Raw genomic sequence first — 10,057 nt, forward strand, 5'->3', positions numbered from 1 at the left:
AAAGGAGACTGGGTGCAGGGAAATTGAATGAAAGCAGTAAATCAAAGCTTAGAACAATTGCAAGGAAATTAAAATTGCATGAAAAGTAAATTCAGATCACAGTGGCTCAAATGTAAAATGCAGAGGAACAAAAGTGCTGGAAAGTAAATTGGGAACAAGGAGATCAGAGAGCAAAGTGACTGTGCTTAATTTGCAAAAATTTAAAAGGATGCTGAAGATCTCAGGAGTGGATCCTTCCTTGATTCAACAAGAGAAAAGTTGCAGAGAATTAAAGAAAGATTGCAGAAGAAGTAAAGAGAAGTTGCAAATAGAGAATGAAAACAGAATTCCTTCCAATCTCAATTCAAGATTCAAAACAGAAAATGAAACTCAGAGAGAAAGCTCTGTATTCCTAATGCTCCCTAGTGGAGCTCGCCCCCCTCCTCTCTATTCGGGCTTACCTTCTAAAATGAGAATGATGCCTTATATAGGAATTTTTACAAAATAAAAATGAAATTCAAAACAAATTACAATTAAAATGAAATTTCTATTCTAACTATCTCTTGTGCCCTTGAGTGATGATAATGGGCCCTTGCTCTTGATGGAATTGGGTTGATAGAGGCCTTGGTTGATTGCTCTTGGAGTTGGAGAGAGAACTGAATTGAACCGGGATGGAATCATGAAAGCTTGAGTAAAAGTTGGAGTAAAAGTTAGGGTCTAACTTTTGCTCCAACTTTTCACATCAGCACCCTTCCTTGCTGATACCAACGTTGGGGCAAAAGTTAGGGGTCAAACTTTTGCTCCAACGTTGGCCCCCTTGTGTGCATGTATGGGGTGCTACTTTGTCCTCTTGTCAACGTTGCCAATTTCATGCCAACTATAGACTATTATATATGGTTGGAAAGTTCTGAATGTCAGCTTCCTAACCCAATTAGAATCACCTCAATTGGACATCTACAACTCAAGTTATGCTCATTTGAAGAGGACAAGGTTGCTGGCTTTGGTGTGCAGCGTTTGAGGCGACGTTTGCCTCAAACGTGGTCGAAAACGCCAGTTCTGGAGGCTCAAACATATTGTCCACCCCATACTATTATACATTGTTGGAAAGCTCTGGATGTCTACTTTCCAATGCCGTTGGGAGCACATCATTTGGAGCTCTACAGCTTGAGTTATACTCCGTCGAAGGTGCAGAGGTCAGTTGGCCTCACTGCAGGTTGCCACCATGTTCGTTTATGCTCATTGCGGGGCAGTTTTCTCCCTCAATTTTAGTGTCCACCATGCAGTGCCATATATGCTTGGAAATCTATCGATTCCTACTTTCCATTGCTTTTTGAATCACCTCATTTGGAGCTCTGTAGCTCAAGTTATTCTTGTTGGAAGTATACCCCTTGCACACTCATGGCGCCAACGTTAGCCAAAAAGTTAGGGGCTAACGTCGGCGCAAACTTTTGCTAGCCCAGGGAGTGTTTTTCATGTGCCAACGTTAGCCAAAAAGTTAGGGGCTAACGTTGGCGCAAACTTTTGCTCATCCAGGGAGTGTTTTTCATGCCAAAAGTTAGCCAAAAAGTTAGGGGCTAACTTTTGGTCCAGCTTTTGCCCAAAAGTTAGCCAAAAAGTTAGGGGTCTAACTTTTGCTCCAGCTTTTACTTCCTGGTTCATAATTAATCCAAGACTCAAGTCATTCCTCCTTGCATCAACCTTTCTCCAAGCTTTCTTCACCTATCATTAATCAACCAAACACATCAAAGCTATGCTCAAAATCATGAGATATTCATTCTTTCATAATATGTGACAATTATAGCATAAAACCTCATGAAATAGCATGAATTCATACATGGTTGATTAAATCAAAGGAAACATGAAAATCTACCCAATTGACTTGCTTATGGCTCAAGAAAGTGCATAAAACCTATTGAAAACAAATGAAAAAGCATAGAAAAACATGACATGGTGACATGTCATCAACAACCTGGGAAGATGTGGTGAACAAATTCTTGGCAAGATTCTATCCTCCTCAAAGAATCAACAGGTTCAGAGCTGAGGTTCAAACTTTCAGGCAACAAGATGGTGAGACTCTCTACGAAGCATGGGAGAGATTTAAGGATCTGACAAGAAGATGCCCACCAGATATGTTCAATGAATGGGTACATCTACACATTTTCTATGAAGGTCTTTCTTATGAATCAAAGAAGGCAGTAGACCACTCATCCGGGGATCTCTGAACAAGAAGAAGACCATTGAAGAAGCCATAAATGTCATTGAGACTGTAGCTGAGCATGACTACTTCTTCGCTTCTGAAAGAGGCAACACTAGAGGAGTGATGGAGCTGAACAATGTGGATGCACTGCTAGCTCAAAATAAGATGATTACCAAGCAGTTGGCTGACCTTACCAAGAAGATGGAGAGGAATCAAGTAGAAGCAATCACCACTTTAGTAGTAACTCAAGAAGGAGTGAATGAAGAAGCAGAGGGTAGTCAGGAACAAGCCAACTACATTGGAAATTCACCTAGGCAGAACCATGACCCATACTCCAAAACGTATAATCCTGGTTGGAGGAACCACCCAAACTTTGGGTGGGGAAACCAACAAGACTAAGGCCAAGATCAGAGACGTCACAACCCCAACAACCATGCGGCTCACCAACATTCCACACAGATCATATCAGCACCCACTTAACAACACACCTCAACATCCATACCAAAGCCAAAATGGCCCTTCTCATCCCTCCAATCTCAACTCACCATCATCGGAAGAAAGACTATCAAGGATTGAGACTCTACTTGAAGGCATATGTAAGGAAATTCAAGATAACAAAGTGTTCAAGGAAGAGGTGCGAGCTAATATCAAGAACCAGGGAGACACCATCAAGAGGCTGGAATTTCAAGTGGGATACCTCTCTGAGAAGATTCCCAAACCTACTGATAGCTTCCCAAGTGACACAGAGAAGAACCCGAGAGGTGAAGCAAAGAAGGTCAGATGGGAAGATTGCAAGATGGTCACTATAAGTGATGAGGGGACTGAGGAAGAGCCGAACAAACCATTAGAACAACCTGGAGATACATTAGTAGAGAACCAGGAAGAGGATCACCAAGAAACCAAAATTTCACAGAAGGAGCTGCTGAGACTCTATGCACCTTTTCTCCAAAAACTCAAGGGTGGTGTAGAAAAGAGAATATACTCAAGGTTTCTTGACATGTTTGCATCTCTCCATGTAAACATACCATTCATCAAGGCCCTCCAACAAATGCCCTCATACATTAAGTATATGAAGGAGCTGCTGACTAGGAAAAGCTCACTCAAAGGAGGGCAAACAATAGTGATGAATAAGGAGTGCAGTGCTCTCATTCAACCAGAGTTGCCTACAAAAAAGAAGGACCCAGGGAGTTTTCACATCTCCTGTGCCATAGGAGAAACAATGTTTGACAAAGGACTCTGTGATCTGGGAGCAAGCATCAACTTAATGCCTTTATCCCTTATGAAGAAGCTGCAGATCAATGAGCTAATGCCCACAGACGTAGTCATCAGGTTGGCTGACAAAACTCAAAAACAAGCAGTAGGAGTGGTGGAAAACGTGTTGGTAAAGGTTGGGAACTACTTCCTTCCTACAGACTTTGTCATATTGGAAATGAAAGAGAGTCACCTTCACCTAATCATATTGGGAAGACCATTCCTAGCTACAGCCAGAGCACTCATAGATGTGGAGCGAGGAGAGCTAATATTGAGGATACATGACGAACAACTCGCATTCAATGTCTTCAAACCCTCACAAGAAATAGATCAGAAAAGTAAGGAACCAAGGAAAGAGCACGACAAAGCATTGGTGGAAGAAACAAGCATTGAAGCACAGGGAATTCCTTTGGTTGATAAACAAGATAATCAGCAGCTGTCACAGCCCAAGAAAGATCAGGAGGAACCTAAACCACCAGAATCATATGAGACCAGCAACAAAATCTCCCTAGGAAAAGAGACCATAAAGAGCAGGGCAACAGCAAAAGAAACAAAGAAGAAGGCACCAAGGAGATGGAGGAACAAGAAGATCCCTATAGAAGATTTCTCTCCAGGGGATAAAGTGATCTCAGCTTACTTCATGGATATCCCACCTCATCTCCCCACCATCCCATCTCAGCTACCTAAGGTTTTCACCATCAACAAAGTTCTCTTCCTAGAACATGTAGAGATCCTTGATGAAGCCAATGGATATAGATTTACTGCAAGAGGGGAAGATCTGAAGCATTACCAACCACCCTGACAAAGGCAGAACGTCAAGCTAGTGACGCTAAAGAAGCGCTTCATGGGAGGCAACCCATGTTTTACATGTTTTTAAAAGTAGTTAATAAAGCAAGGTTCATGAATTTCAAATCAACTTTGACATGCACTTGACTGAATCTTTCCTTTTTGCAACACATAGTGAAGAACAAGTTTGGTGTTCAAAGTGTAGAACCTATGCACAATTACTCAAGAGGGGGGGTGAATTGAGTATTGCAACAACAATGAATCTTTTTGCGAAAGTTAAAGACAATAAACAAAAGTGTTATTGTACTAGTATTTTTCCAAGAGCTTAACTCAATTGCTAAGCATTTATAAGGAGCTTTTACTTTCCAATAGACACCAACTCAAATAAATTGATCAAGCTTTTCACCAATCGGACTTAAGCTATTCCTTAAGTACTTACGAAGCTACTTTTCGATCACAATTTATTTGCTCAAAAGGTAAAAGACAATAATATTGAAGAGATGAGTTTGGAGAGATGCAAACACTATTTAGAGTGGTTCGGCACAATCCTTGTCCTACGTCCACTTTCTTTCTCAATCGCTATTGAGAAGTTCCACTATTGCCAAGCTTCAAGGTGCTCGCGCAAAACCTTTTACAGTCCGAGTCCTTAGTTTCTAACACCTCACGGTATATGATCACCACTCGTAGACTAACCCACTCCACTTAGAGATACCTTCTCTAAGATTCGCCTTGAGTACTTAGTATACTTCTTTGGTATCCTCACCGACTATAGTGTTTATAACTCTTGACTCAACCTTGGAGATCACACTCCAATTTACAAAGTGTTACAAGAAAACAATTCTCAAAGAATTGTTGAGATGAAATGAGTACTCTCTAGAAGAGTGTATGATTACAAGTTTAGCACTATTGAACCAATTAATATTGCTCTCTCAAATTGTGTATTATAACACCTTAAAAATGTGTAGAATGAAAGAATATGAACAATATAGTTTGCAAATACTCACCTGTGTGAAATAAGGCTTCAATCCATCTATTTATAGACTTCCCAAACCTTAGAAACGTTGGGGAGTTAATGGGATGGAGCCGTTTTGTTAAAACTAGCCGTTTTTTATGTTTTTGAATCATTTGCATCGATGCATAACACTTTGCATCGATGCAAATGTGTCTTTGAAGCTGAAATTTGAATTTTCAGCTAGGTTGCATCGATGCAAACATCTTTGCATCGATGCAAAAAGTCGTTGCATGCTTTGCATCGATGCAAGATGAGTGTGCATCGATGCAAACCTTAAAGAATGGCTTAAAATCACTTCAAAATACTTAGGATTGATCTCAAACTTGTTGGAGTCAATTCCTATGCTTTTGTACCTTTGAAAACAAGTTTTTAAACCATTTGGCTAGCATCGAATTGCAAGATGTGCATCAAAACATTTTGTGAGTGTGTGTTGAGAGATTTAGCAATTGGTTCTTAACAAGAAGTTACCTAAGTCCTAAGACACTATACTTGTCTTCAAATGTTGTGGACTTGAGTTTCTTGTTGTTGTTGTGTTGCTTTCAACTCTTCATTCCTCAATGTTGAATGTTGGTTGATCTTTCAACATGCTTGTTCATTCAAGTTGTTTGTTGGTTTGTCTTTCATGTCGTTTGTTGGTTTGTCATTCATCAAAACCTACGAATACAAACTTCGCATACAAGCAACATGATTTACAATTTCCCCCTTTTTGATAATGACAAACCAATTTTGAGGATATGCATTTATAAATGATTTTGAAAGCAACAATAATGCACTTTGTTTTATAGAAAGCTTTGGAGAAGACTTCACAAAAAAATTTTGCACGAGTTCCCCCTAAATATGTGCATTTGTTCCCTTAAAGGGCGTTTATCAAAGAAGACGATTTAGATATCAAAAGTTTTTGCTTAGTGGAAGTCTTTTTGAAATCATTGTTTCGCAAACTTATTTCTTCTTTTCAAATCCTCAAACTTCTTCTTTTTCAAAAGTTCAAAACTTCAAATATCCTCAAACTTCTCTTCCCCCTTTTGACATTATCAAAAAGAAAGGAGTTTGAAATGAGTCATAGAAGCATGCATAAAACAATGAATTTTTTTTTTTTAAGTTTATTAATTTCAAGGATGAGATATATTAAAGCATGCATAATTCCCCCTAAATAAGTGAAATATATTAAAGCATGCACTTTAACTTAAAATAGGGGTACCAATCCTATTTTGAGTTATTCACCAAAAAAGCATACAAGCATTAATCATTAAACAGAATTATGAAGGAAATATCAAAGTATTTAAACCATAATAGAAATCCTTAGCTTACTAGGAGTTAGTTTAACAATTCATATAATCAAATAAACTATTATAAACTTCAATTTGTTGATCCTCCATTGTTTATAATCTTCAAATTCTTCAATCTACCTCAAGATTAATCACTCATTCATCAACTCATAAACCTACAAAACAATGGCTAATTGGATATCTCCAATGCTTAAGTTAGTAAGAGATACAAAAATAGTAATATAAATGCAATAAATTCAAACAAATCATATTAGATTAGAATCCAAGATACCAAGTTCATTTCGGATGTTAAAAAAACTTTCTTTACATAAAGGTTTAGTGAAGATGTCCGCTAGTTGTTTACTAGTTTCGACAAATTCAATAACCACATCACCCTTTTCAACATGGTCTCTTATGAAGTGATGTCTAATCTCAATATGCTTGGTTCTTGAATGTTGAACCGGATTCTTGGTTAAATTTATTGCACTAGTATTATCACATTTGATAGGAATGTGATCAAGCATGAGTCCATAGTCCACAAGTTGTTGTTTCATCCATAAAATTTGGGCGCAACAACTACCGGCGGCTACATACTCGGCTTCGGCGGTAGACAAAGCTACACTTACTTGTTTCTTACTATGCCATGAAACAAGAGAGTTTCCTAGCAAGTGACAAGTGCCGCTAGTGCTTTTCCTATCCAATTTGCAACCGGCAAAATCGGAATCGGAATAACCAATCAAATCACAAGTGGATCCTTTCGGATACCACAATCCAACATTTAATGTTCCTATGAGATACTTCATAATCCTTTTCACTGCACTTAAGTGAGATTCCTTAGGATTAGCTTGGTATCTCGCACACATGCATACACTAAACATGATATCTGGCCTACTTGCCGTTAGATAAAGCAAAGATCCTATCATGCCTCTATACTTCTTTACATCTATGTTTTTACCTTGTTCATCTTTGTCAAGGTAGCAAGTAGTGCTCATTGGTGTGTCCATTGCCTTAGCATTGTCCATTCCAAATCTTGTGAGCAATTCCTTGCAATATTTGGTTTGACCAACGAAAGTTCCTTCTTTTCCTTGTTTGATTTGAAGACCAAGGAAGAAGTTGAGTTCGCCCATCATGGACATTTCAAATTCACTTTGCATGAGGTTTGAGAAAAACTTGCAAAGTGATTCGTTAGTTGAACCAAATATTATGTCATCGACGTAAACTTGTACCAAAAGGATATTTTTGTTTTCAATCATGATAAATAAAGTTGTATCAACCTTCCCTCTTCTAAAACCCTTTTCTATTAAAAACTTGCTCAAACGTTCATACCAAGATCTTGGAGCTTGTTTAAGACCATAAAGAGCTTTCTTGAGTTTAAAAACATGATTAGGATTTTCATAATCCTCAAAACCGGGAGGTTGTTCAACATATACTTCTTCTTGAATGAAACCATTAAGAAAGGCACTCTTAACATCCATTTGATAAAGTTTGAAGTTATAAGAGGATGCAAAAGCAAGTAACATCCTAATAGCTTCTAATCTAGCTACGGGAGCATAAGTTTCGTCATAATCAATGCCTTCCTCTTGATTATAACCTTTAGCTACTAATCTAGCTTTGTTTCTAACAATTGTACCATTTTCATCGAGTTTATTTCTAAAAACCCATTTTGTTCCTACAATTGTTTGATTACTTGGTTTAGGCACCAATTCCCAAACGTCATTTCGTTTGAATTGGTTAAGCTCCTCTTGCATTGCCATAACCCAATGTTCATCATCAATTGCGGACTCAATGGTAGATGGTTCAATTTGAGAAACAAAAGCACTATATGCAAATAAATTTCTAAAAGTGGATCGAGTTGTTACCCCTTTCGAAACATTACCAATGACGTTGTCTAGAGGATGATCCTTTGAAGTACGCCAGTCCTTTGGAAGTGCATTTATTTGTGCTTGTGATGGTTCAATTTCTTCAACTTGAACATTATCCTTTGTTGTAGAGGCTTCATTTAAATCTTTTTCTTTGTCTTCACCATTCAAATTTAGTGAATCAAAGTTTTCTACATTTTCATCAAAATCTTTTCTATCATAACAACGGTTAGTTTCATCAAAAGCGACATGAATACTTTCTTCCATAGTCATGATGCGTTTATTATATACTCTAAAAGCTTTGCTAGTTAAAGAGTAGCCTAAGAAGATTCCTTCATCAGCCTTAGCATCAAATTTGCCTAAGTTATCTTTTCCATTATTTAGAATAAAGCATTTACAGCCAAAGACGTGAAGGTGGGAAATATTTGGCTTTCTTCCTTTGTACAATTCGTACGGTGTTTTCTTAAGAATAGGTCGAATGATAATCCTATTCATAACATAACACGCGGTACTAACCGCATCCGCCCAAAAGTACTTAGGAATATTAGCCTCATTGAGCATAGTTCTCGCCATTTCTTCTAAGTGACGATTTTTCCTTTCAACCACACCATTTTGTTGTGGTGTTCTACGAGAGGAAAAATTATGCTCAATGCCATTTTCTTCACAAAAAGTTTCAAAAAGATTGTTTTCAAATTCTCCACCATGATCACTTCTAATAGATGATATATGCAAATTCTTTTCATTTTGAATAACTTTGGCTAATCTTTTGAATGCTCGAAATGCATCACTCTTGTTTGCTAGGAACAAGGTCCATGTAAATCGAGAGTAATCATCAACAATAACTAAAGCATAGTAATTGCCACCAAAGCTCATAGTCCTGGAAGGACCAAATAAATCCATGTGCAAAAGTTGTAATGGCCTTGTTGTTGAAACAATGTTTTTAGATTTAAAAGAGGCCTTTACTTGTTTTCCCTTTTGACATGCGTCGCAAAGGACGTCTTTTTCAAAACGTAGCTTTGGTAAGCCAATTACTAACTCTTTAGAGACCAACTTGCTAAGATGGTCCATGTTGGCATGAGCTACTCTACGATGCCATAACCAAGTTTCATCATTTTTACTAACAAGGCATTTCACATCATTTGAGGAAACTTCATCTAGATTAATCATGTATACATTGTTAACACGGTGCCCAATTAGCACAATTTCATTAGTGTCTTGCCTTTTTATCAAACAACATTTTGAATCAAAGGTGACTAAGTTTCCTTTGTCACAAAGTTGGCTAACACTAATGAGATTATGTTTGAGACCTTTGACAAGTATAACATTATCTATGGAGGTAGAAGAATTTTTACCAACTTTTCAAACACCGATTACTTTGCCGGTGTTGTTGTCTCCATAGATCACGTTTCCTCCGTTTGTAGGTTCTATTGCGGTGAATTTTGATTCATCGCCGGTCATGTGTTTGGAGCATCCACTATCAACATACCAATTTGTATCCTTAGCTCCAACACGTACCTACAAAACAATTAAAATTGGGATTTAGGTACCCAAGTGAATTTGGGTCCTTGATGATTAGTATGAGCATAATGCCCATAAGGTGCCCATCTCGTATCTTGACTACGAAAGTTTATATGTTTAATTCTAGTAAAGCATACGGGTGCTATATGACCTACTTTATTACAATAATGACATATGACATTTGGATTAT

General features: G+C 37.8%; 1 non-coding gene across 1 annotated transcript; it reads right to left on the reverse strand.

The window, feature by feature from the left end:
* Window positions 1-2,006: 2,006 nt before the first annotated feature.
* On the reverse strand, window positions 2,007-2,113 carry LOC148546107 (small nucleolar RNA R71). Its single transcript, XR_015900314.1, has one exon. It is a non-coding gene; the product is annotated as a small nucleolar RNA R71 (small nucleolar RNA).
* Window positions 2,114-10,057: the final 7,944 nt, after the last annotated feature.

Source organism: Arachis ipaensis, chromosome B9 (genome assembly GCF_059453495.1).
Source record: "Arachis ipaensis isolate K30076 ecotype BB chromosome B9, ASM5945349v1, whole genome shotgun sequence".
NCBI lineage: Eukaryota > Viridiplantae > Streptophyta > Magnoliopsida > Fabales > Fabaceae > Arachis > Arachis ipaensis.